This window comes from Pteropus medius, unplaced genomic scaffold, assembly GCF_902729225.1.
Source record: "Pteropus medius unplaced genomic scaffold, Ma_sr-lr_union100, whole genome shotgun sequence".
NCBI classification, from domain to species: Eukaryota; Metazoa; Chordata; class Mammalia; order Chiroptera; family Pteropodidae; genus Pteropus; species Pteropus medius.
This window is the reverse complement of record NW_024344253.1, coordinates 3472965-3498336: the sequence shown is the minus strand read 5'-3', so window position 1 is coordinate 3498336 and position 25372 is coordinate 3472965. Positions and strand designations below refer to the sequence as shown.

General features: G+C 36.5%; 1 long non-coding RNA gene and 1 pseudogene across 3 annotated transcripts in view; one reads left to right on the top strand and one right to left on the bottom strand.

Moving 5' to 3' along the window:
- LOC120607828 (uncharacterized) overlaps positions 1-25372 on the top strand; it is a 270547-nt gene that overhangs the window by 61436 nt on the left and 183739 nt on the right. The window lies entirely within an intron of this gene.
- LOC120608037 (uncharacterized) lies at positions 13165-13283 on the bottom strand (annotated as a pseudogene).

Genomic DNA, 25372 nt, shown 5'->3' with positions numbered 1-25372 from the left:
TAAGTAATCTTTAAGGTATGGCACAGAAAGAGAACAAACAAAACTGTTAAGATTAAACCTTTTCCTTTGTGTTCTGGTGAGAGTGAGCTTACCAACTATGTCTACCTTGTGAATCAAGTTTATCAGTCATAGGTATAAGCAAAATGAACATATTATACAAAATTAATGTCTCCCTTCCAGTACCATAAACAGACATTGTTGATGGCACCTCAGAGTACCAGTGTTTATCTTTAAAGAGCTCAGAGCACTTCACGGACACTTTCTCTTTTTCTTCCCATCCTTTATCTTCTCAGATAAGCCCACCTGCATCTGTACTTACTCAGCTCACAATGGGAGTTCTCCTGGAATTGTTGACTAATAGACTCAGTGTTTGAAGCTGCTCAGCCCTTCCTAATGCTGGGTTTGCTGCTACCAAGAGATGCTTTTGGGTATTCTGTTGGAATACTCCTAATCATTTCTCCATTGCCTTTCTGAATTTGCTCATGCCATTTGCCAAGGCCTATGCTAAACCATACACTTGGAAAGGCTGAAGTTAGCTCTACTTCCTTTCAAGATCTGTTACCATTCGATACTCCTCCTTACCCTCATCTGCTCCCTTCTCACTCTTACTACCTTCTCTGGAAGACAGAGAGAATGTCAGTTTCACATGAGGAAATCTGAAAGCCCAAGAGAGTATTTGCCACATCCCTTGGGCATTTAGTAACTGTGAAAGGAGAATCAAGGTTCCTCTGTCCTCCTCGTGTGTCTTAACTGTTGGATCACTCTACTACCTAACAGACGGCCGATTTTCAGTGAAGAGCAGAAAGCATTTTCTTTAAAGAGGCTGAGAAAGCATGATATACTGAAATACACAAAGACTTTGGGTTCAGAAGTCTAATAGTTGAGTTATCACTCAGCACTCACTAGTTGGTTGACCTTGTGCTTTAGTTTCCTAATCTATAAATTAAGGATGATAAAGCCTAACTCATAGGAGATAGGGGAGCATTGCAAGAGTAATGAATAGTGAAAGTGTTTCATAGACCACTAAAATTAATTAAATTGTTAATTATTTGGATGTTTGATTTTATGGATGCATGTTTTCATAAAAATCCAGAAAATTTAAGATTTTCTGGTAACAATGGATGGCTAAAAAGTTGCGTACTCATTACCATTTGACTTTGGAGCAGGGAAGGGCAGAAAAAAAGGGAAAAAATTTCTACTTTACTCTACTATGTCTTCCAAATGATTGCAATTGACATTACCCAAAGTTTAGCCTACAGAAGAATACTAGTTTAACCAGCAGCTCTTGTTGATCTTGCTGTATTTTATTTTTGTATGGATCTGAGGAAGTTAAAAGCAGTGATAACATTAACTGTCAGATGAATTATTGATATAATGTTCAGGCCAAATTTCTGGTAGAGTTTTCCAAAAATGTGTAAAGAATCATTCCTATAGGGCCTGTCTCAATGAATTGTTCTTTATTTGCCATGCAGAACTTTGTAAATATTTAACTTTCTCCAGAGTTTGGAGTGTACAAGTGTGATTTATTATTTCTAATGATTGGAAAGAGGCTTGGTATTTGCAAACAAAAAGTACGAATTGAAAGAGAATGCACAATACATTTCTTTGTAGGCAGACCAACATCTGAAAAGAAAAAGGGAATGATTCTCAAGATGACTTGTCCCTCAGCAATGCCCAAGAGGTGATATTTAAAGTAATAACAGCTTTTATTCATTGAGCACTTACTATTCACAAGACTCTATTTAGACTAAGTGCTTTATGTGTGAGTTCTGTTCTCTGCAATAGAACACTGACTAATAGAGGGTTCAAATTTGGTATGCTGGGAATGTTATTTACCTAGCTTGGTATGTTATAATATCAATTCTTTTTAATTCCTTTAAATGATAAAGATACAGACAGATAGACACATAGGCAGAAGGAAGAGAGAGAGAAGAAGGAAATAGGGAGAGAGAAGAGGGAAGGAGGAGAGGCAGAGACAACAGAGAACAGAGAGATTGAGACAGATGAGTTGTGAGATTCAGATATTTGTGGAAAAACATGCCTCATGACATGTAATAAAAACACAACTTTGTTATTGTCTTTCTCAGCCCTATTTTAGACATTCAATGAGTGCAATTATCTCTTGCTGCTGAATCAGAACTTGGGCAGACTCCATAACTTTCTGCTCACACTTAGGCATTAGCATATCCTACCATCTCTTTTAAGAAACAGTCTCTGAATAAATCGGAGTTGACAAGTCTAGTTAATACAAACAACTTGATTCACTATTAGATGTTTTTCCTTTTTCCAACTTAGACCTTCTAGTTGATAGACATAATGGGAGTTATATGGTTGACTTCTGTCTTTCTATGCTTTGTACTTAACAATGTTCTCACAGTTTTTGAGCTTGTTCCTGTCTCTGACGAGTTTGGGAAGGACAAGATTAAGGGGATAGAAAAGATCGTAACTTGCCTTGTCAGGGCTGGGGACATTTCTAAGGTTATTCTCTCTCTGGTGGACATTTCTGTGTATTCTTCTGAGATTCTAATCTCTGGAGACCTCTCACTTTTAGGTCTGTTATAGTCTTGTCAGACCCACCTCTATGTTACACTGTCACTTGTGACTCCCTTCCTCGGTCCCCAGGAATCAAGAGTCTTCTAGTTTCTTTTTTTTTCCTGTTTATTTGTTTATATTGTTCTTTAGATTCCACATATACGTGCAATCATATGGCATTTGTCTTCCTCTATCTGACTTACTCCACTCAACACACTACCCTCTTGGTCCATCATGTAATGTCTTTTCCCATCTCCTTAGTTTTAGTCTGTGTGTGTCTTTTAATTTAAAATCAGTTTCTTGAAGGAAGCATATATAAGGGTCTTGTTTTCTTATCCATTCAGCCACTCTCTCTATTGAGCACTTAAGCACTTAATTCTTTTTCATTTGAAGTACTTGTTAATAGATATGTAGTTATTGCCATTCTTTATTCATATTTTTGTTACATATTTTATTCTTTTTTCTAAACAAGTTCCTTAAACATTTCCTGTAATGCTGGCTTGGTGGTGATGAACTCCTTTAACTTTTTCTTGTCTGGGAATCTGTCCTTCAGCTCTAAATGATAGCTTTGCTAGATAGAGTAATCTTGGTTGTAGATACTGGGTTTTCCTCACTTTGAATATTTTGTGCCAAGCCTTTCTGTCTTGCAGTTTCTTTTGAGAAATCAGCTGCCAATTTTATGAGAGCTCCCTTGAAGGTAACTAATTACTTTTCTCTTGCTGCTTTTAAGATTCTCTTTTTGTCTTTAACCTTCGGCTCTTTAATTATGATGTGTCTTGGTGTGGGCCTCTTTAGGTTCATTTTTTTAGAGACTCTCCAAGCTTCCTGGGGTTAAATGTCTATTTCCTTCACCAGGTTAAGAATGTTTTCCAACATTATTTCTTTAGATAGGTTTTCAATTTCTGGCGCGCTCTCTTTTCCTTCTGATTACCCCTATCAGGTGAATGTTGTTACATTTGATGTTATCCCACAGGCTCCTTATATTATCTTCATTATTCTTTCTTCTTGTTGCTGTTTTGATTGGGTGTCTTCTGCTACCCCATCCTCTATATTGGTGATTCGATCCTCTGCTTCCTTCACTCTGTAGATTCCCGCTAATATACTCTTTATCTCAGATATTGTATTCTTCATTTCTGACTGGTTCTCTTTTATTTCCATCTCTGTTTTTATGTTTTTTTTTTTTTTTTTTTTTTTAATCTCTTTGTTAAAGTTCTCACTGAGATCATCTACCCTTCCCTTAAGTTTCTTGAGCATCCTTATAACCAGTGTTTTGAACTCTGCATCTGGTAGATTGATTGTCTCCATTTTGGTGAATTCTTTTTCTGAAGCTTTGTTCTGTTCTTTCATGTGGGACATATTTCTTTGTCTCCCCATTTTGGCTGCCTCCCTGTGTTTGTTTCTATGTATTAGGTAGGGTTCCTAAGTCACCTGGTCTTAGTAGAGTGACTTTATGTAGTAGGAGTCCTGTGGGGCCCCTTGGCACAGACCTGAAAGGCGTCCAGTTGCAGGCCCATTTCAGTTGCAGCCACTTGGTAATAGTCACCAAACAATCCGCATATGGCTGCCACTCGTGCTGGGCTTATAGGTGCGTCGAGGGGTCAAGTCTGAAACCGAGGCCGGCTGCCATGATTGCACAGTTTGGGCTGCTCAGCAAGAGGTACAGTGCACGCCAAGGCCAGACATTGCTTCTTTGGGTTTGTGAGACTTCCAGAGATTTTAGGAAAGTTTGCAGCAGGAGCCAAGACAGCCCATTTGTATGGAATAAATCACTGGAAACAGCTTGGGTGGGCCCACAAGTTGGGAGAGGCGGATCTCCAGGGTGGAGTGACCTGTGTCATCTAGGTTGATGGTGCCTGCATTTGCAGGCTGGAAGAGGAAGGCCTCAGCAAAGGAACAACGGCTTCTGCCTGTACCTCTGTCCGGGAGCAAACAGCCCCTCCAGCCCTTACCCTGAAGTCCGACAGCTCAATGCCTCCACTTCTGTCTCTGGTGCCCCTCAAGCAGCTGCCATCACACTGGAGTTCTGAGCGAGTCGATCAGCAAGTAAGGCTAGGCGTGGCCCCTTTAAGAAGAAGGTCTCTGCTTTCTGCAGCCCTCTGTCTTAGCTGCAACCTCTGCTTGTTTTCACAGCCACAAATTATGGGGACTTCAATTCCCAGCACTGGAACCCTGAGCTGGGGAGCCCCATGTGTGGGTGGGACCCCTCACTCTTCAGGCGGGGGTGTCATGGGGGTGGGGACTCTGCAGCCAAGATTGTTCTCCTGATTCTCGATCACCACTCATGGCTGTGGGACCAGGCTCTTTTGTGTTTCTGCCCTGCCTACCGTTTTGTGGTGACTTGTTATTTGAGGTGACCTAGTTGTAGGACTTCTGTTCAGCCAGACCTCTGGTGATGCTGCATACTGGTTGCTCTGTAGCTATAATTTCAGTGTGGTCGCTAGAGAAGGCGTGTACAGCCTTTACCTTCTACACCATCTTGAATTCTCCTTCTAGTCTTCTAACTTTTTGGTCCTGGGATCCCTTGCTCTTCTAGGTTGCTCTGTCTCACAGTACCCACATTGACATCACGTCAGCTTATTCTACCAGGGAATCGCAGTCAGCCACCAGAAATGTTCATACACCTTTGTCCCAAAACCACTTTGGGAAGGTGGCTTAATCCCTATAGGGCCACCCCATTGGGGAGCTTGCCACAGGTCACTGTGGCTAGCTCAGATTTGAGTCAGGCTTCAGTCTTCTGTTTTCCTTGGCCCACCAACTGCCAAGGAAAACCTAATTCTTCAGACGGTGCCACAAAAGTCCATTCACTGTGCTGGAGGGAAATGAGGTAATAGCAGAACACTCCCCTGTGGTGGGCAAGTGGGATGTAACTCAGAGCACAGCTCTCTCTAAAGAAATCTCTTCTCACACTCTCTTCCATATTCATTCTCTATCTCCCTTTCCCTTTTTTATATTTTCAAAGTGAGTGAGGTAGATTCATGACCTAGGAAGCCACTTCTTTAACTTTTTGTGGGGAACAAATTCTGCATAAGGCAATCTATCTCACACCCAATTTGGCATCTGATATAGTTCATACTGATGCTTCAGTGGAAAGTAAGGCAGAAGAAATTCCCCTGTAATTACTTTAGTAACAACCTTCTTTGCAATTCAAATAAGAGTAATAAGATAATAAGCTTGATAAAGAAATAAGCAAATTAAGTAATCTTTTTTACAAAGACTGATACAATGTTTATTTTTATTAATTTTTATAAAAGATTTACATACAGAAAAAGTATCACACAAATCATAAAATACAGTATAAAACTTTTTTTGGCAAATTAAGTAATTCTAATGATTTTATTTATTGTAATCTCAGAGCCTAGTACAGTTCTGGATACATAAAAAGTACCCAGAAATGTTTGTTTACAGAAGGAATAGCAGAAGAATGACAGACAAGTTACCTTTTATAATCTGGAGCATGTACCCATATTCTAATATGCTGCCTGCTTCTCTTCCTTAACCTTCTGCCAACATTGACCTTGATTTTACTCTTAGCCCCAATGGTCATGTTTACTTTGCTTGCATCTGCTATCTCTTCTTTTGGTAACTGAGTATCCTACCTTGGTCATCTCTCTGACTTCTCATTTGCTACAGAACCTGGTTTTGGTGTAGGCTTACACTCTCTTGGTAATGAAACCCGGCCTACCTTATATTCACTGATTTATCAATTTATCAATTATTGAGAACCTGCCTTATACCAAACATTAAGTAAGCATGGAGAATGCAAAGCTTAAAAAGATAGTCTTCATGTGTTAACACAAATAACTAATTAAGTAAGAGATATTAAGTGTTAAATGGGATTATCTTACTTAATGCTTACAATAACCCTGCAAGTAGATATTGTTATTACCATTTCTATTTTACAGATGAGAAAACAAAAACACAAGAAGGTTAAATAAATTGCATATGCTCCCATGGAAGTAAGGCAGAGCTCGCAGTCTAATTCTAAACCAAATGGTACACAACTTCATCTACATAGTTTTGTATGATATATTAAATAACTGTCTACTGCCTGGGTAGAGCTAGTAAGTTGGCGATGAGGCTGGTATGGGGGTGGTGATAAAGGTGAAGCTCCTAATGAAAGTTATGGAGATTGCAATATTGTGTAGTAATAAGTAGTAGTAGTTAAAATCATGGCTTCGATATTTACTAGCTATGTGTCTTTATACCATAAGTTTCAAACCTGTAAAATAAGAATAATAATAGTATTCACTCATAGGGTCATAGGGAGATGAAACAATTCAACAAAGTATATGACACTCAACAATCATTCAGTAACTTATAACTATTTTTTTGAAATAAATACATATTTTGAGGTATGGTATATTGAAAATATTCAAGTAGCTTGATCTCTCTTCCAAAAACTCCAAGGCTTTGCTCTTATTAGGACACTTAGGATTGAGAAACTTTTATTATTTCTATTTTAAAGAAGAAAAATGATGCAAAAAACTGTCAAAGACTTGATTAAGCTTGCCTAAGAATTTGATCTTTAGAAAGAAGATCCCTTGTCTCTCTGTTCTTTCTGTTTGCTGTGGCGCATAGCAAGTTTTTAGCATTTGGATTTCTTTTCCAGAAAGATTTTGTTACCCTTAATCCTATAGTACAGAAGACCTGTGAAATCCATGTACTGTCTATTTAATTTGTGATTTTAAAATGATAGGGCTGCTGCATAGTAAAGCCTCTCCCACATGGGAGGCCTCAGGCACATCGATGAATGATGATGACTTCCACAAAAATGTCAAGACATGCAGCAGATATGAGAGAGGAGCTCACATGGGTGAACCTTAAGCCGCTAAAAGATAGCAAGGGAGTGAGAGATGTGACCCTGCTTTAGCTGTGAATAAAAGCCTGTTTTAGGGACTGAATATCTATTTGGAATTGTGCTTGGCACAGTCCTCTCATAGTTTAGCACTTAGTCTTTCGATAAGAATTGGCTAAGTAGAAGATTATGTCATCAACATGAATAGCTGCTGTGTGATATTGGAGGACACATAATATATGCAAAAGCATTCTCACAAAAGGAAATAAAGCATAATTATATCTGTTTGTGGTTACATTGACTCCAAAAAGAAAATCCATAGATTTTAATTTAAAACTATTTTCTCTAAATTTGAATCTTCCGTAGGGCACAGATTTTAACTTTAGAAAGAGAAGAAAATTATCCTCCAAAATATAGGACAAAGCACAATTTCTTAGATCCCTACTATTATTCTATTTAGCCTGTTTATTTTCAAAAGTCGATAGGGAATAAATCCTCAGAAATGTGAACATTCTTTAGCCTCATGTCATGGCTTTCTGCTAGGATTTTTTCAGAAAGCCTGTTGACTCTTAAGATATTCTTGGTAAAGCACAGTGGAGAGTTGTCTCTTCAATCTTCTTTTCTGTAGTTGAATAAGAAAAAAATTGTGGGGGAGAACTTTTCTTCCATTCATCTACACATAAGAAAAAGATATCAAGGTAAAAAGAGAGAGAGACAGACAGACAGACAGACAGACAGACAGACAGAGACAGAGAGGCAGAGAGTGCCTCATTTTAAGATGGAAATAAAAGAGATGCATAATGAGTAAGCTTCTTAACTGCTTATCTATGGTCCAAATATGAAACCACATGGAGATCTAGTCTTAAGAAAATGAAAGTACTTTTCCAATTTGCTTATAGAAAAGTTCTGTGCTCCTCCTTCAGACCAGACTGCAGGTTCCAGGAAGGTAGAAACTGTTTATCTTGACTTTTGGATTAATAACACCTAGCTTAAGGGTTGGTTTATGATAGGTGAACAATAATATTTGATAAGTGCATGAATATTAGTGATCAAATTTCTCCCTCTTAATATTACTTTTAGAATAAGAAGGTAAGGTATTTTGAATTTGGATACAACTGCTCATCTCAGTATTAAGGCCGACCGTGCAATCTATGCATTTTATAAATGTTGAGCATTATAGACCACTTTAGCAAGAACATTCCCTGGGAAAGATGTCTAAACAATAATTATCCTATTGTAATTAATTATTTTGAAAAATATTTTAGCTACTTTAACTAGAGATAATTTTATTCCAGCATGTGTGTGAAAGGGTATAGGTCTAACTAGATCTGACTATTCTGTGTGGGGAACCTTAGCTGCTGGGGTTGATTAAGTAAGGCTATTTGAAGCAGGATCTGAAGGTTATTAGATTAGTCTGTTAAGGCTACTATAACAAAATACCATCAACTGTATTCTTAAACAACAGAAATTTATTTTATCAAAGTTCTGGATGCTAGAAGTTCAAGATCCAGGTGCCAGCTTGCTTGGGTTGTGGTGAGAGCTCTTGTCTTGGCTTTCAGATGATGCCTTCTTATTGTGTCCTCACGTGGCAGAGAAAGAGGGAGAACAAGCTCTCTAGTATCTTCTCTTATAAGGGCACTTATCCCATCACGAGGGTCCTATTTTTATGACTTCATTTAAATGTAATTACCTCCCAAAAGACCCATCTCCAAATAACATTACATTGGGGCTTAGGGTTTCAACATATGCATTTTGGAGGAGACACAGTTCAGTCCATAGCAGTCATGTTGAGTTGGTTTGATTTATTCCAGTGTCTGCAGTTCTGAAGCAGCTGAACAGCAGAATAAGATCACAGTCTGTGTTTCAGGAAGATAACTCTGAGTAAAAATGATTGGAAAGATGGTTATGACTAGTGATGTGGAAAGACATGAACTGTGGATGGAGGAGTTGACCATATGAGGAGATGGCACAGATTTAGAATACATCAGGGAGCTTTCCAAGGAGGGATCGCAGTTCTGATGTGCAGAAGAGGAAGGGCTGAAGGAAAAGCCCATTTCTTCACCCTAGCTGTGTGGCAGCACATGTGTTTGTGCATATCTATGTGTATGTACTCATATAAATGATGACACCTCTTTGTCATCTGGTGCCTATTTTTAATATGAAGTATTTGCAAGAATAAATTGAGCCATAAATTAATAAACTCAATACAACAAATATTCATTGTGCACTCTCTTGTGGAGATACATAGATTAGTAGTCCTTGCCATCTAACAGATTACAATCTAGTGAGGGGTCATGTACTTAAATAACTGTAGTCTAAAGTAGACTGGAGTATTTTATTATGGTAAAAAAATGTCCTCTCTTAAAGGTAAATATTCTAGGGGGAAGGAGGCTTATTTATTAACTGGAAAAAAATTTTACTTGGAGGAAGTACAGCTTTATCTGGTCCTTTAAAAATAGTTGTACTCAGCAGAAATGGAGAGATTATTCCAGCAAGATGGCATAGCATGAACAAAGATCCAGATTTGAGAAAATGAAAAAGAGCATATCTGAAGAAGAAGAGCAGAAAATGATGACCTAAGTATAAAACAGGTAGAAGTTCATGAGAGAGGAAGGCATTTTTTCTAATGTGTTCTCAATGGGGCAGAATTACTCCCAAGGGAGTAAGAAATGGTTCTTACTTTTAATGTATAAAGCACAGTTATACATATAATAATCAGATATACAGTATATCTGTGGTATTAAACTTGTGTGTGGGTGATGAGTAAAAAAAATATCTAAAAAGGCTCCTTAAAGGGATGACAATGGAAAAAGGATTGAGAAATGCTGCTATAGATGGATTTTGGCAAAATAGTGAATTTCATGTAATCCTCTGAAGAAAGTAACTTGCCTTTCCTAGTTTGTGTTGTGGTCCATTTCATGGAGCTAGGGTACTGAGCTGAGGGTAATTTGAGTCTGGGTAATTTGGGTAAAAATACAAATTCAAATTGGTTAATGAAATTTTGGAAACTATATGTGAGATAAATTATTCAAAAGTTAGTTTTTCCCTGACTCATGGGGAGAATGACTTTCAAAATAATTTTTTTCCTTCCCCTTGATTTTGGTGGGTTGGCATTGTAAGGCACATGGATTGCAGAATGCTTTCAGGGCCCATTACAGTCATTAAATAATGAACACTATCCAGTCTCACCAGTCCCATTAAGGGTGACATCATCACTTTCTAAACCCAAAGACATAGACCTTCCCATTTTAAAATCACAGAACAGGTTGGTGGTAGAGCTAGGATTAAAGACTATTATTTTTATTCTAGGAGATGCTCTCAATTTGTTTTAATAATTTTGTTACAAAGTACTTATGAAAACACAAAATTGTAATTATTATAAATGCCAGCCCCCTGGGGCAACAGACTTAGAAGTATATACATTCACTGGTCTAATAGAGAGTTGAAGAAACAATATAGAAAGTCATGAGAATTTGCATTAGAATGCATTACTGTAGTGATGTGATAATCTAACATAGGACAAAACCAAACCAAACCAAACCCTTAGCTTTTTTACAATGTATGACTTCTTTGGGACAGTAGTATTGTCTTCACTACCAAACCTCACAAAACTAATCAGTAGTCACACAGAAATAAACAGGAAGGATGATAAAGACAATTTACACTAACCTTGGAAAAACAGAGTCTACTGAAACTCAGTAGGTAAAAAATTCAGTAATGATAGCAATAGGAATGTGTGATAGATTATGTTACTGTCCACTGATATCCACGTCACCCTATTGAAGCCAGGCTTGGCTGTGTGACTTGATTTGGCCAATGAAAGTGAGTGGAAGTAAAGTGTGTCACATTCACACAGAAGCTCTGAGAGCTGGCTCATGCTCTTTGTTTCTCCCTGTGATGCCCACAATGTTCCGGAGACTCCTCCTTTAGGTTAGTCCCAGAATGAGAAGTAGTGCAGAGCTGCAGCTAATCCAGCATGATATGAGGCATGAGTGAGAAATGAATCTCTGCCCTTGTAAGCTAATGCAATTTTGTCATTTCGGTATAGCCTAGCCTAATCTAACTGCTACCGAAAGCCAGGATGACAAGACATCAATGAGTAAATGCAGTTCTGATAGGGCTGATTAATGAGAACAGTGATCGAGTTTTCCCCACAGAGGAAACCAGCTGCTGGAGCTTAGTAGGAGAGACAAAGAGTATAATCTAATAGTCCTTCAGTAGTTAAGATGGTATATTCAACTGCTGGTTGTATTTTATGTATATATTTGTGCATTTACCTATTTCAGTTAGCAGAAAAAAGAATAAAACTAATTATTCAAAGGAGAGAATAAGTAATAAAAAATAGTTGCCTATCAATTTATCATATTTCAAACTTGCAATATAATTCATGTTAATTTATCTCTCCTCAGAAAATGAGTAGTTTCAGGGAAGGAAAAACCTAACACAATTTGTTTGCCTGTGACCTCGAGGAAACATTTTTCTGTCATTCGCTTATAATATCTTCCAGTCATATAACTTATTATTTACACTCAAACATGCATCATATTGCCTTTTGTCTTTTACCTCTTTTCATTTGAGTGTGACATCTGTCACTACACTAGCATTTCTTTAATGTTATTGATTTGTGAAAGAGGAAGAACACACTCAAGTGAAATGATGATGGTTAATAGCTAATATTTGTAAAACACTCACTGTATGAGACAATCTTGTAAGAGTTTCCGATGGGTTAAGTTGTTTAAATCCCCACAACAAACCTATGAGGTAGGTTATTATTATTATTACTGTAATTTATTAGTATGGGGCACTGAGGCACAGAGAAGTTAAGCAACTTGCAGCAGAGTCATACAGCCAGTGGGTGGCAGAGCCTGGGTCTAAGAACCTACAAAGTTGGAATTAGGGGCCATGAAGCTATTTTCTAGCCGTAGGTCTGCCACTAATGATGGTGCAAATTTGAGCAATTTTATTACTCATGTTTCCAATAAGAAGGATTGACTGGGGGAGTCTCCCAGCCATAAAACTCTATAATTCTATGGACCATTAAATGACTACATTTGAAACACTAATGTGTTATGAGAAAGAGCTGTGATATATTAGGAAGGTCACAAGTTTTAGTATGACTAAACCTGTGTGATGTTTGGCAGGTCTCTTTACTGAACCTATTTCCTCATGTGTAAATTGTCACTAATATCCATCTCAGAAGTTTGTTGTCATGTCTAAATGAGATAATATATATTGGGGTTCTTTGCTAATTTTAAATGTAAATAAAAGAAATCATCACTGTAAAAGATACCATTTATCTATTCTTTCATTCAACCCTCCATTCATCTACCTATCTATTCATCCATTAATTATTTATTAAATGCCATTCACAAAGGTGAAAAGTAGAGTCCTTTTCCAATACGGAGCATATAGTCTAAGTGGGAGACAGACACACAAATGAACAATTACCACACAATATGTGAATATACATAGGAAGCAGGTTGGGACACAATTTTTATTAATCACTTATGGTGGCCTGAAGCAGTCAGGGAGGTTTTACATAAGAGGCAGCCTTTAAAATGAGATGCAAAGATGTTAATCATGTAAATGTATGTTGATGTGGGTGGAGATTGATGGGGAATAGTACAGGAGAGGAAACAGAATATACAAAGATGTGGATCTATGTGAGAGTGCAGAATATCCCAGGACTTTCAAGTAGGTCATTAAGCCTGGAAGGTGGTGAGGGGGCAAACAGGTAGGTGGAACTATATTGTCAAGGGCCTTTTATACCATGGTTAGGGAGTTTAGATTTCATCCCATAGGAGGTGGGAATCTCTAGAAGGAATTTTTTTTTTTTACGCCTATAGTACTTGGTCTTTCTACGTGGTCTCCCATCCAAGTACTAACCGGGCCCGACCCGGCTTAGCTTCAGAGATCAGACGGGATTGGGTGTGTTCAGGGTAGCATGGCCATAGACTAGAAGGATTTTAAAGGGAGGGATGTGACCAGATTTGAAAATTAAAACTGTTAGTCTAGCAGCGCTTTGGAGGATGGAGTGGAGGGAACGAGACAAGAGGCAAAACTGATGGCTGCGGGCAGCCTCTTCTAGTCACTGAGAGAGTCCTCCAGCAATGACTTGGCCACTAATAGTCCTAAAACTACAGCCATGAGAGTGTGTGGGATACTAAGGTGGGAAGAGAAAGGAATGGTAGGGACAACAGTGCATCAATTATGCTGGCAAGGCTCACTCAGAGACGGCTAAAACTGTGTTATTGAAACTTTACCCATGCACACTCTATACCATCCACTGTCCTGCTCTAAGCTGGTACCTGGGGAAGCACTGGTGATAATAGGAATATAATAGTTGGGTACATAAACTTGATTGCACTTTGATCATTACATTTAGTCTGCTTTCCTTTTTAAACCAATCCCCAGCAGAACTAATGTCAAGCTATAGAAAAATTGTTAAACTCGTCTTTTTCTTTTGTTCTATTCTTTGTTTTCTGAAAGAAGCATTGGAAGGTGTGAAAGCCAAAGGTCTAAATAATCCAAGAATTCTTCAATTAATTCCTAATCCTCCTCTTCCATTGACCATAATAAAAAAAAAGATATCCAAGGAAGTAATATTTATATATCTTTCCATATGTATAAATATATGTATATATCTTATTACATATATACATTAAAATGAATATTCTCAAATTTGTATTGATAAATACAGTATGTTATAGAATATCATAAGGCTGCCAATTCTGGAATCAGGCTGTCTTGTGTCAAACCCTAGCTTGGTTCATTTTCTTGTTGGCTATGTGACTGTGGACAAGTTAGTTAACTTTATGCCTCAGTTTCTTCAACTATAAAATAGAGAGAATTACAGTTCTTATAGGTTCAAAGTGTTTGAAGGGTTTCATGAATACAAAGGGCTTAGAACAGGGTCTGGAGCACAAAAAGAGCTTAATCGGTATTAACTATTATTAATTTTATTAGCCATGATTAATATTCATGCTGCTGAGGAGGCAAGTTTGCCTACTCAGGGGTCTTTCCAAAGACAGAAATATAGAATTTAATTATAAGGCAAGCCATAGGCTTGCTCTTACTCAGCACAGAGACAAATACAGTGAGAGACCAATGAAAGAGAGAACCTTAGAATTGGGAGGTAAATTGAACTCCTTTTACAGTCACCTTTTTAATTATAGTCTCTGCATCTCAGACATTTTCAGACCACTCTTCTCTAGCAGAACTGATTCTGATGTTGTCCCATCCTCTCATTGGTTGCCCTGAGCCTGACTCTCTTTGATTTATAGAACCAGTACAGACTTCCTGCTTTCCAAGTGTCAGAATTTCTGGGTCCTCACCACTGGCTAAATGCCACAGCACAGGAGTTATCTGAGTGGTGGCCTATAAATAGAGCTGTGTCTGAGTTGGCACCAATTTCTCATGCTCCAGAAATACTTAATAATCTCCTTGCTGATGATTTAGCAGAACAGCAATAATCAGTATCATCACATCTTAACTTTATTTTAGATTGCTAAGTCTTTGAATAGGGGCTGGTTTTTATTAAAAGAATGAATTGCTATATGAATGCAAGTGGGATTCACCCTACTTAGTTCACAATGTGTAAAAGAGGAAAGCAGCAAAGAAACTGGCTAGTAAATTTGATTTGTAAAAAACTTAAAAAAACAATGTCAAAAATCATAAGCAATATTAAAATGTAGATGACAAATTTGGAAAATGTTATGAGTTATGACAGCTGAGAAATTGATTTCATAAAGTGTAAATAATGCTTACAAATCAAAAAAGAAAATACTGAAAATGGAGCAAGGATGAGAAGAAATAATTCGTGGCAGAAATAATGAAAATCAGTAAACATGACAAATTTTCAACTTCACTAGTGAAAGAAAGAAAGAGATGCTCCCTTTTTTTTGCCTATGAACTTGCTAATGATTAAAATAGGTAATCATGACAAGGCCACCATAAAGATTGACCTTCTCTTGCATTGTCTAAATAGTAGAGTACTTCAGGAACAGAATCTGACAATATATTAGCAAGTGCCTTAGGAAAATCCATACCTTTGATCCAGTGATTTCAGTTCTAGAGATCTCTTTTATGGAATTAGAGATTCATAAAAAGCGTTTTGCACCAAATGTTTACTACAGTAACATTTATGATAGCAAATAAACTCAGTAACATCAACAATAAAAATCAACAAAATAAAAAGCAAAAAAATGGAAATGAGTATTTTTAATGATTTAAAAATAGGGAATGGTCAAATAAATAATAGTTCACTCATGTGGTAGAATTGTTAATCACATTTATTTAATTTAATTTTTTATTATTATTTTAAAATTTTTAATTAAGTTTATTGGGGTAACATTGGTTAATACAATTATATAATTTTCAGGTGCTCATTATCATTTGACATCTGTATATTCTATTATGTGTTTACCACCCAAAGTCCAGTTTCCTTCAGCTACCATATATTTGATCCCCTTTACCCACTTCACCCTTCCCCTAAACCCTTATTTGACCCTCTTTATCCCCCCATCCCACTAGTAACCACTAGTCTATAGTCCTCTGATAACTACTAACCTATAGTCCATGTCCATGAATCTCTGTTTGTTTGTCCTGCTCATTTGTTGCTTTTAGGTTTATATCTCACATGTAAGTGATAGCATGCGATTTTCAACTTTTTCTGTCTGGCTTATTTCGCTTAGCATGATTATCTCAAGGTCTATCCATGTTGTCGCAAGTGACAGTATTTCATCTCTTCCTATGGCTGAGTAATATTCCATTGTATGTATGTACCACCACTTCTTTAGCCAGTCATCTATTGCAGGGCACTTTGGTTGCTTCCATGTCCTGGCCCCTGTGAATAATGCTGCTATGAACATTGGTGTGCAAATATCTTTTCGGATATGGGTTTTCAAGTCTTTGGGGTAAATACCCAATAGAGGGATGGCTGGATCACATGGTAGATCAATTCTTAGTTTTTTGAGAAACCTCCATACTGTTTTCCATAGTGGCTGTACCAATTTGGAGTCCCACTAACAGTGTATAAGGGTTCCTTTTTCTCTGCATCCTCTCCAACATTTGTTATTACTTGTCTTGTTGATTATAGTTATTCTAACAGGAATCACCATATTTTTAATGCAGGCAAGCCATTATTACCATATTTGGAAATAAGTTTTAATGAGATGACAATGCATACATTAATATATCATACTTCATTCTATATATTATATATGATGGACTTATGATATTAAGCTGTTATTAACCATGTTTTAAAAGAACATTTGTTAACCTAGGGATACATACATATACAGATATATCATAATATATGCAAGTACTATAATACATAAATGTATCATAATAAAATATACATTTAAAAAGTAAATCTATACATATACACAAACACATGTACATATACTCTAGACAAACACTAGAAGAAAATAAAGGAAAATATTAACGGTAGTTATTGCTGGCTGATTGGGAAGAAGGGGCTACAAGAAACTCTTGAAATAGCATAAACAGTCCTTATAGAACTGTGATTTACACAGCATTTTTGCATTCTTTTGAGCCTCACCACAATCCTGTGGATAAGTGTGGGCAGATATTATTTTCCTTTTTTATAGACATATATGCTGAGGTTCAGAGAAATGCTTGATTTAATCAAAGTCACAAGTCTAACAAAAAGGCAGAGCTGAAATTTGAACATAGGTTATTTGATGCCATATCTGGACCTAGTTTCACTAAACTAAATTGGCTGTAAGATCACATGGCTAGAAAATCTATAGCTATGGAAAGGCCAGAAAGTGGTGGAAAGCTATAGTTATAATTCCTGGAAGTTTCACAGGCATTAATAAGAAATAAAAGTCATTGTGATTCTAGATAGTAGTTATGTGCAGAGGAAAGTTTCTGCAGGCTTAATAGAAATTATTTATTATTCAAAACATCTTAGTGCACTGGCTAAATCGAAGAGGCTTTTTCATGAGTTATCCCTAAGACTTTTGAAGGAATATAAGTGGGTTTTATCTCAGTCTATACAAAGGGAAAGAAACTCATCAATAAGAGAAGAATACCCTTTACACTCACACACATTGAAACAGTGGACAAGACAGATAAATATCACATTCCTCACTTCTTTGTCATGAAGTGGCTCCATTCCTATGCCCCAATAAAAGTGGTTACTGAGGGGGCACTCAGGCTCATTTGCAGGTAAGCAAATGCACTGCTCACGAGATACCTACCTCTCTACTTTAACTTTTTTTTTTTTCATATTCAGTTTTGTGGTTCCAAGTAAGAGCTTGTGCATTCTTCATCAAGAATTTTGGAATTAGAAAAATGAGCATTGGAGTAATTGCATACTTATCAGGAATTCACATGTAACCTTTACTCTTCTTGCATTTGGAAAAAAAAACTATATTATAGTTGGATGTGGAAGTCCCTGTAGGGTCAGTATCTCTTGGGTCCAATTAGTCTTATCTCTCAGTATCAGGTTTTATTTCATTTCATCAATAAATACTCATTTATATAATTTGCTCTTCCCTCTTAAGGAATTATTGACTTCGTTCAAGCTCTAAAAGTTTTTCCTCTATTTTCTAAGTTTGTTTGGCTAGAGCACTTTTCTTTCTGAATTTTCTAAATATTTTTCTTAATCTAATATATTGCTTTGCATAAATAGACCTAGTGTTCATTATTCTTGAAATGTAAAATACTATATTAACTTATTTTATGCTTGATTCTACCTTTCTGCTATGGCATATTAAAAATATTCTGTACAAAGAAGACATTAATAAGTATTAATAGCTGATTTAGAAATGTCATGACTCATTCATATATAGAATACTATCTGATACCAATATTTTTTGGCAAACATTCTATACATTACAAAAAGAAATGCTTTATTACGTTCTGATAGCTCTTATCAACTTTAAAATCATAACTTAATACTCCAGATATAGGTACGTTCATCTCTAATTACATACACCTTTGCTGACCCTCTCAATCTCATGCCTTGTCATTTAACCCCCTGCATTTGGACTCTTGACAAATGGGAACAATTTATTGGCTGGATTAGATTACTGTACATAAAAATATGCTAGGCGTTGAAAGGGCAACAAAAAAATATACACATGACTATAAAGTGTAAGACCAGTATTTGTGTGTACCTACGGAATGCAGGTGCATTTTGAGGAGTTCTGTGGCTTTAATAGGCTTATAATATACTTAGGGATCGAAACAAAACATATTCACCTAAAATTAAACAGCAGTATAAAACAAACAGTAATCAAGACAATGTAAAACAGGTCCAAAAGGGGACCTTGGTTTAGATTGGGAGAAACTGCTGTACTGGAGTCAAGAAAGCTTTCATGGAGAGTTGGTAAGGGTGGCAGTGCAATGCCGTGAGTAATAACATCAGTTTTAGACTAAGAGGGGTTTGATTTCTGGCTTTTTGATCCTGAACAAGTTGTTTCACTTCTCTGAGCTTTGACTGTCTTCTATTAAACTGGCTTAATACAATTTAATTGGTAGATGTTGGAAGAATTAGGTAAAATGACTTATGTAAAGCATTCAGCTTAGTTCCAGGTATATTGTAAATGTTGAACAGTGGTAGCTGCTATTAATTAAACTGGAGCTTGAACAATGGATTGTATCTCCATGGTAGGCATGGGGAATGAAGGAGCAGGAGAGACAAAGCAGAACAATAAAGGCAGAAGAGTAAAGGTAGAAGATCTTGCTGGTGGAGCAAAGGCATGAGCAAAGGTGAGAAGGCCTAAATAAGCATTTATACATTTATACATCATTTCTACAATAGCAAGGTGTCAATAAGCAGAGTCATTTTCCTGGAACGAACTGAAGTATGTCTGACTGTACCTGGCCAAAGTGTGCCTCTTCATTGGATATGAAAATTTGGGAAAATAAATGAATTCTTCTGGCCCCATACTTGAAACTTAACCTAAGAAATTCCACTAAGTGTTTGTAGTGTTTGTCTTTACCCCTTACCTACTTCTGTCTTTCCATAGGTTGCATTTAAGTAATCAAGCAATTATGAAAGCTGTTTAGAATATGTATTTCTTCCATAGAGCCTCACGGAAGGTAAGAAGTCTAGATACTAATTTGTTCACTGATTAGAATTATAGATTTTCTCTCTAGGATGATAGCATGTTGATTTTTCCTATAGTAGGATTATAGTTATTTGTGAAATTATCTACTAGAAATATACTTTTATTACGTTATAGTTAGTAAGGTATGGAAAGAGGTGAAAAAGGGATATGGAAATGCAAAGAAATAGATCATGAGGCCTAAACTCTGTATTTAAGACTTTAAATTTTGACCACGATTAACCAGCTTGTTAGTTATTTCCCCTCCCACCAAAACATATATACATATAGACAAATATATAAAATTTGCAGGAAATGCAAGGCTCAGTTCTCTGAGCTAAGAGAAGCACATGAGCTACATCTTACAGTCACCCTGATTTCTCCCTGAGTACAATTTCCAAACCATTGTATGGGGGAATAGACTCTAAGCAGAAAGCAGCATTTTTGCTGTCAGAGGAAACAGAGACTGGTATTTGGAGTTACCGTGGTAACTGGGATTTGAGGGTTAAGGTATTAGACAGGAAAGAGCTGTAGAGGAGCCCAAAAATATCTACATAAAAATTTACATTGGATCTTTGGCCGAATCATAAAACTATACATTCACAGAATGTGATTTCAAGAGATGGAGCAGACAAGAAATGCAGGGAGGATGAAATATAATTAGGAATTTCAGAAGTTTCACAGTTCTTGGGTGACATTAAAGTTTGGATTCAGCTAGTGACTACCTTGAACTTGTCGTTGTTGAAATATCACATCTTAGAAGTTAGGAGCATGCCAGAAGTATGCTAGGAGTAAGGGTTAGATGCTAGGAGAAAGAAAAAAAGTGAAATGGACCCACCCAAACAAAGACTAAAATCAAGATATGTTAGGGTCAGTGTGATCCTTCAGTTATTTAATTGTCTGCTAGATAAAACTCTTTAGAAGAAGATAACATACTCCAAAGCATCTATGATATATTATTTATAATGTCCAGCATATAATAAATAGCATTAGAAATGTAAATAAGCAGAAAAAGTGACGAATAATCAAGAGATAAAACAAAAAAAAGACGAATGTAGAGGTTATTTAAATATGGAATATAATTAAGTAAGGAGTTCATAATGACCATGATTAATATGTTAAAAAATAAAGAGTCAAAATGAACAAAAAGATGGAGTATTTCTACATAAAATTGGAATCTATTAAAGGAATTTAGTAGAGATCTAGGTGTGTAAAGTACAATATTTGAAATTAGGGTCTTTATGCCTTATATAAGACTAATTAGTCTAGATTCTTATGGTAACTACTTATCTGCCAAACAGAATAAAATCTGTCATGTGAACAGGGAAACCAATAGATTTAGACTGATGAATGATAATGAAATATGTGAGACTGAAATTGCATATGCAAAAGAGGAAATTCTCTTTGTAAAATGTACTGGACTTTGCCCATTCAGATGAAACAACTGTAAAACGACATTCAAATAACCAGAAGTACATATTTAGTCTGTGTATTAGTTTGCTAGGGCTGCTATAACAAAGTAACACACACTGGGTGACTTGAACAACAGAAATCATGTGGCATTCTCCCTGTCCATTTTTGCCCAAATTAATAGGAATTAAGTTGCTATTGCTTTCAACTTAGAGACCTAATAATTGAAATAATTGGAACAAGATGTATTAAGCCTTCTAGACTTCAGCATATTTGGAAATGATCAGAATGGAGCAAAACTTGGAGTTCCAGATGGACAAACCACCTGTTTCCTTGGCAGTCAAAAGGATGAAGAGCAAGGAGTCTGGAACAGGCTAGAGAAAAAGATGGTGGAATTAAGAGGAAGACTGACTTTGGGGCAGCCATGTAGTAGAGGCTTGAATTCAGAGTCTAGTTATTGGACTGGATCCTAAACCAAGGCCACTAAAATCTACCTCCATATTTAGAATCTCTAATTCAGTCACATGAAATAGCTGTAATTGCATGCTGGTCGCTATTGTAGTTTGATGCTAATCTATGCTTATATTTGTAGTTCTTGGCTGCCTTCTAAATCAGCTCTGTTTCCTTTTTTAAATCATATTTTCTGAAGTAACAACATGCCTGGAAAATGGTGTTCACATTTTAGCCCCATAGCTGTAACTGAGCCTCTAGATATCCTACACCAGAAAAATATATTCTTGAAAAAACCCTCGGATTTTCTTTTAACTCTTTATGTAGTGAGGAATTTAACCTTGCCCAAGAGCAGTCTACCCTCTCCGCTCAGCTTCTGTGATAATCTCTAAGCTTTTGCAATGTCATGCCTGACAGGAGTGTCTTTGTGTGACTAGGAGTATGGGCCATGCCAGATTGTCTGACAATGTCATTTATGGTAGAACATTGAGTCACATGGTATCAGCTTGATTTCCAGAGTTGCTGGAGACTGGTGTCAGCCATGTGGGAAGTTAACCATGGAGCTCGATAAATATTCTAGATGCCAAGGCTTGGATGAGCTTCCCTGATTGGCAATACTCTGTGTGTATCATTATACATTGTTTTTGGGAAAATAAAGCAGTCCAGGACTCCCTGGGGAGAGGACAGCTTGAAACTGCGTTTGAAACTTTTTTAGACTCTGCCCTACATGCATCTTCTCTTGGTTGATTTTAATTTGTGTCTATTTTAATCTTACTTAATCTGTGTCCTAAGCCATAATTGTGAGTGCAGAGCTCTCAGTGAGTTCTCTGAATCTTTCCAGGAAATTATTGAATCTAAATTGTCTTGGGGACTCCTGAACTTACAATTGGTATCAGAAGTGAGGGTGATCTGATAGACTCCCCCTAAATTCACACTCTTTAAAATAAGTTAACTGTTTATAAACTGTTTCTGTAATTACTAATAGTGACAAATTATCTGTGAAGAACTGCTAATTTGAATAGATGGCATGAGAATAATGCTGATAGATATTCATTATAAGGAAGAGGATTTAGGGTTTGAAATTCCTTGCAGGTCTTCTAAGTACTGAAGTATCCATTCATTTAACAAATATTTGCTTATTTGTTATTTAGAGCACTTTATTATATGCCTTAAAGGCACAGTCTCTTAAATTGGGATAATTACTAGATTTTAAAGAAAAATTATAACAATGACTAACAGAGAAATCTCGTTCAGTTCAAATAAAAATTAGTTTGCTAACAGATATAGATATATCAGAATCATCAGGTCTGTCTTGTTGTAATGGTTAAAATTGTGATATTTGGAGCCAAGCAAACCTGGGCTGACTATCTAACATGATTTTCAGTACACATACTGTGATATTCATTGCAATTTTTAGCTCTTCTTCACTTTCCTCATCTGTAAAGTAAAATGAGGACAATAATATCTACTTCATAGACTTGTTGTGAGGGTTAAATGGAATGATGTATTAAAAGATCAGTCACATAATACATGTTATCTATTATTATTATTATTATTATTAATATACTCAAATGTATCTTTTAATGAAGCATTTTTTCTAAAACTGAGTTTGAGAAGTTGTTGCTTCCCCACATTTCTACATTAATTTTAGTGGCCACTTAGATCCTTGATTCCAGGAGTGTTCATGGAATCAAGAGGACAGCAGGGCAGGCCCAGTTTTGAACTGTAGGTTGTAGGAGAAAAGAACAAATGAACAGGTTTAGGATTTATTTAGTAGCAGTATCTTCAGTTACATCTGCTTTTGCTGCCTTTTGTTTTGTCAATAAAATACCAGAAAGAGTTGGCTGTTGTATATGCAGGGGTACAAAGCCCCAGAGAAGGTGAAATTGGATTTTATAATCTCATGGCTTTTGGGCAAGAGAAGGATTATGAAGCAGCTGGCGAGAATAAAATATTCATTAGTTTAGTCTGTAGCAACATTCAAATGTTAAGATGGCTTCTTATCCGAGATAGCTCAGGCTCTACCCGCAGATATTTTTAATTGTGCAGAATACATTGAAAAGGCAGGACTACACGAATTTTGGTAAATTGATTGTTTCTGAGATTTTTCTTCATCCTTATAAAAATACATATTAGACGTTAGTCTGTGCTATCAAATTTATGAGATAAAGGGAAGGGACAACATAACATGAAAAGCTAAGCTAACATTTTATCAATTAGAATGCTTTTCCTTGAGTACATTAAAAAAATAAACCATGTTGTTCAATGTATTACCTTCTGCAAACCCTTGCCTTTAAGCAGTTTAACCATTTTAGCTCAGTGCACTGATCTCTTCCAGGTTATTATACCTTGCACTGACATGGCACCTTGAGTTCACCCCTCTTAATTCTTAAAATTAATACATCTTGCTGGCTAGCAGAGTAGATTATACTATACTCATCATAAGTAAATTGCTCAAAGTCACAAATCTAGAGAGTGGCAGAGCTAAAAAATGTAGTGCTAGTTCCCTCTTCAATAAACCCATGGTCCCCAAACTCTAGTTTGCAGTAGAATCACATGGGAAGCTTATTGAAAATGCATTTGCCTGGGTGTGATGCACAGAAGTGCTGATTCACGATGTCTGATACAGGGACCAGAAGTCCGCATTTTTTAAAAACCACACTTTGGTAATTCTGAAATAGGTGATTATAAGACATCGCCATAGGAATCACATATGAAGGCTTCTGGTAGCAAAAGCTTTAGGTTATTTCTGCATACCTTAAATAGCATGTACAATTTATAGATCATGCCATTCCCTGTGGCATAGAAGGAAATAGAGCTGATTTTCCTAAAAGAAAAATGCTGTTTTCTTTTTCTGTGCCTTCTTCATGTCACTGTTAGAAGAGATATGCATCTAATACTTGAAAATTTCAGGTTGAAGCTAAGTTTTGTTCTTGGGAATCCCAAGAGTGGCTTCTATTTGTGACATTCATACTACATTAGGGAGTGAACATGAATAGAAGCAAATCAAGGCTTCAACCATGAAATATCCCTCTTTCCAGACAATCCACTGATACCCTCGATAGCCAGTGACTAAATGCCATGCCCCTGCCCCATTCCTTTGTGTTTGGTCTCATTGCCTCCTACCCACTTCTGCAAGTGGTTACCAAGTAATAAATAACGTGCTAACCTTTCTAAAGACCCACTGCTCTTTCCCAGAAATATTTAACCAAGCCATCTCATGAGAATAAAAAATCACTTCTGAGGTCATTCTGGTCAACAGTCTCCAGAGGACAGCAGTTTCTGCAGCAATTTGATACTCCTACTTTGTGCCAAAGTTGAAAGCTGCCATCTTTCTCTATATTAAGTAAAATTCAACTTTTGGCATGAGCTTATGCTGCCTTTTTTATCTCAGGTTTTTCTGATCCTAATGAGAACTACTTTCCTTTTCACAGTACAAGTGCTATAGTTTCAGAATAAAATCTCACATTCTCTGGGTTCCCAGAAACTATAATTGTGTCACAGAAACAACAAAACAAGGTAAAGAAGCAGGTTTTAGTTCTATCAGTAAACAGTCTGCATACATCACAAGTTTCCAGTGAAGTAATAAAATGATACATTGGGACATTTCTTAGCAATTTTTGAATTATACAATTGTATTTAATTTTCTCATCAGGAAAATGATGGGGGTTAGACTAATTTAGGGGTTAGCAAAATATTTCTGTAAAATATTTTAGGCATTGCAGGCCATGCAATCTCTTTCACAATTAGTCAGTACTGCTATTAAAGCTCAAAAATAGCCATAGACAATTCATAAATGAATGGACATTGCTTTGTTCTAATAACTCTTTATTTACAAGAACAGATGTGGGCTGTATTTGTCCTACATGCTATAGCTTGCTGACTTCTGATTCAATGGTCTTTTCTAGCTTCCTAATTTTGTAATGCTATTCAAGCAAATTAAAGTTCAACCGTCACTTGCTTACTATCCGGTTAAGATCTGTAGTGCTGATTCATTTCTAATTTTGTCTGTCAAAGGCCACTGAAATTAGAGATAATAATGATAATAATATTTATTGAAACACTCATGTGCTAAACAGAAAACACCTAATCAGAACAGCAACAA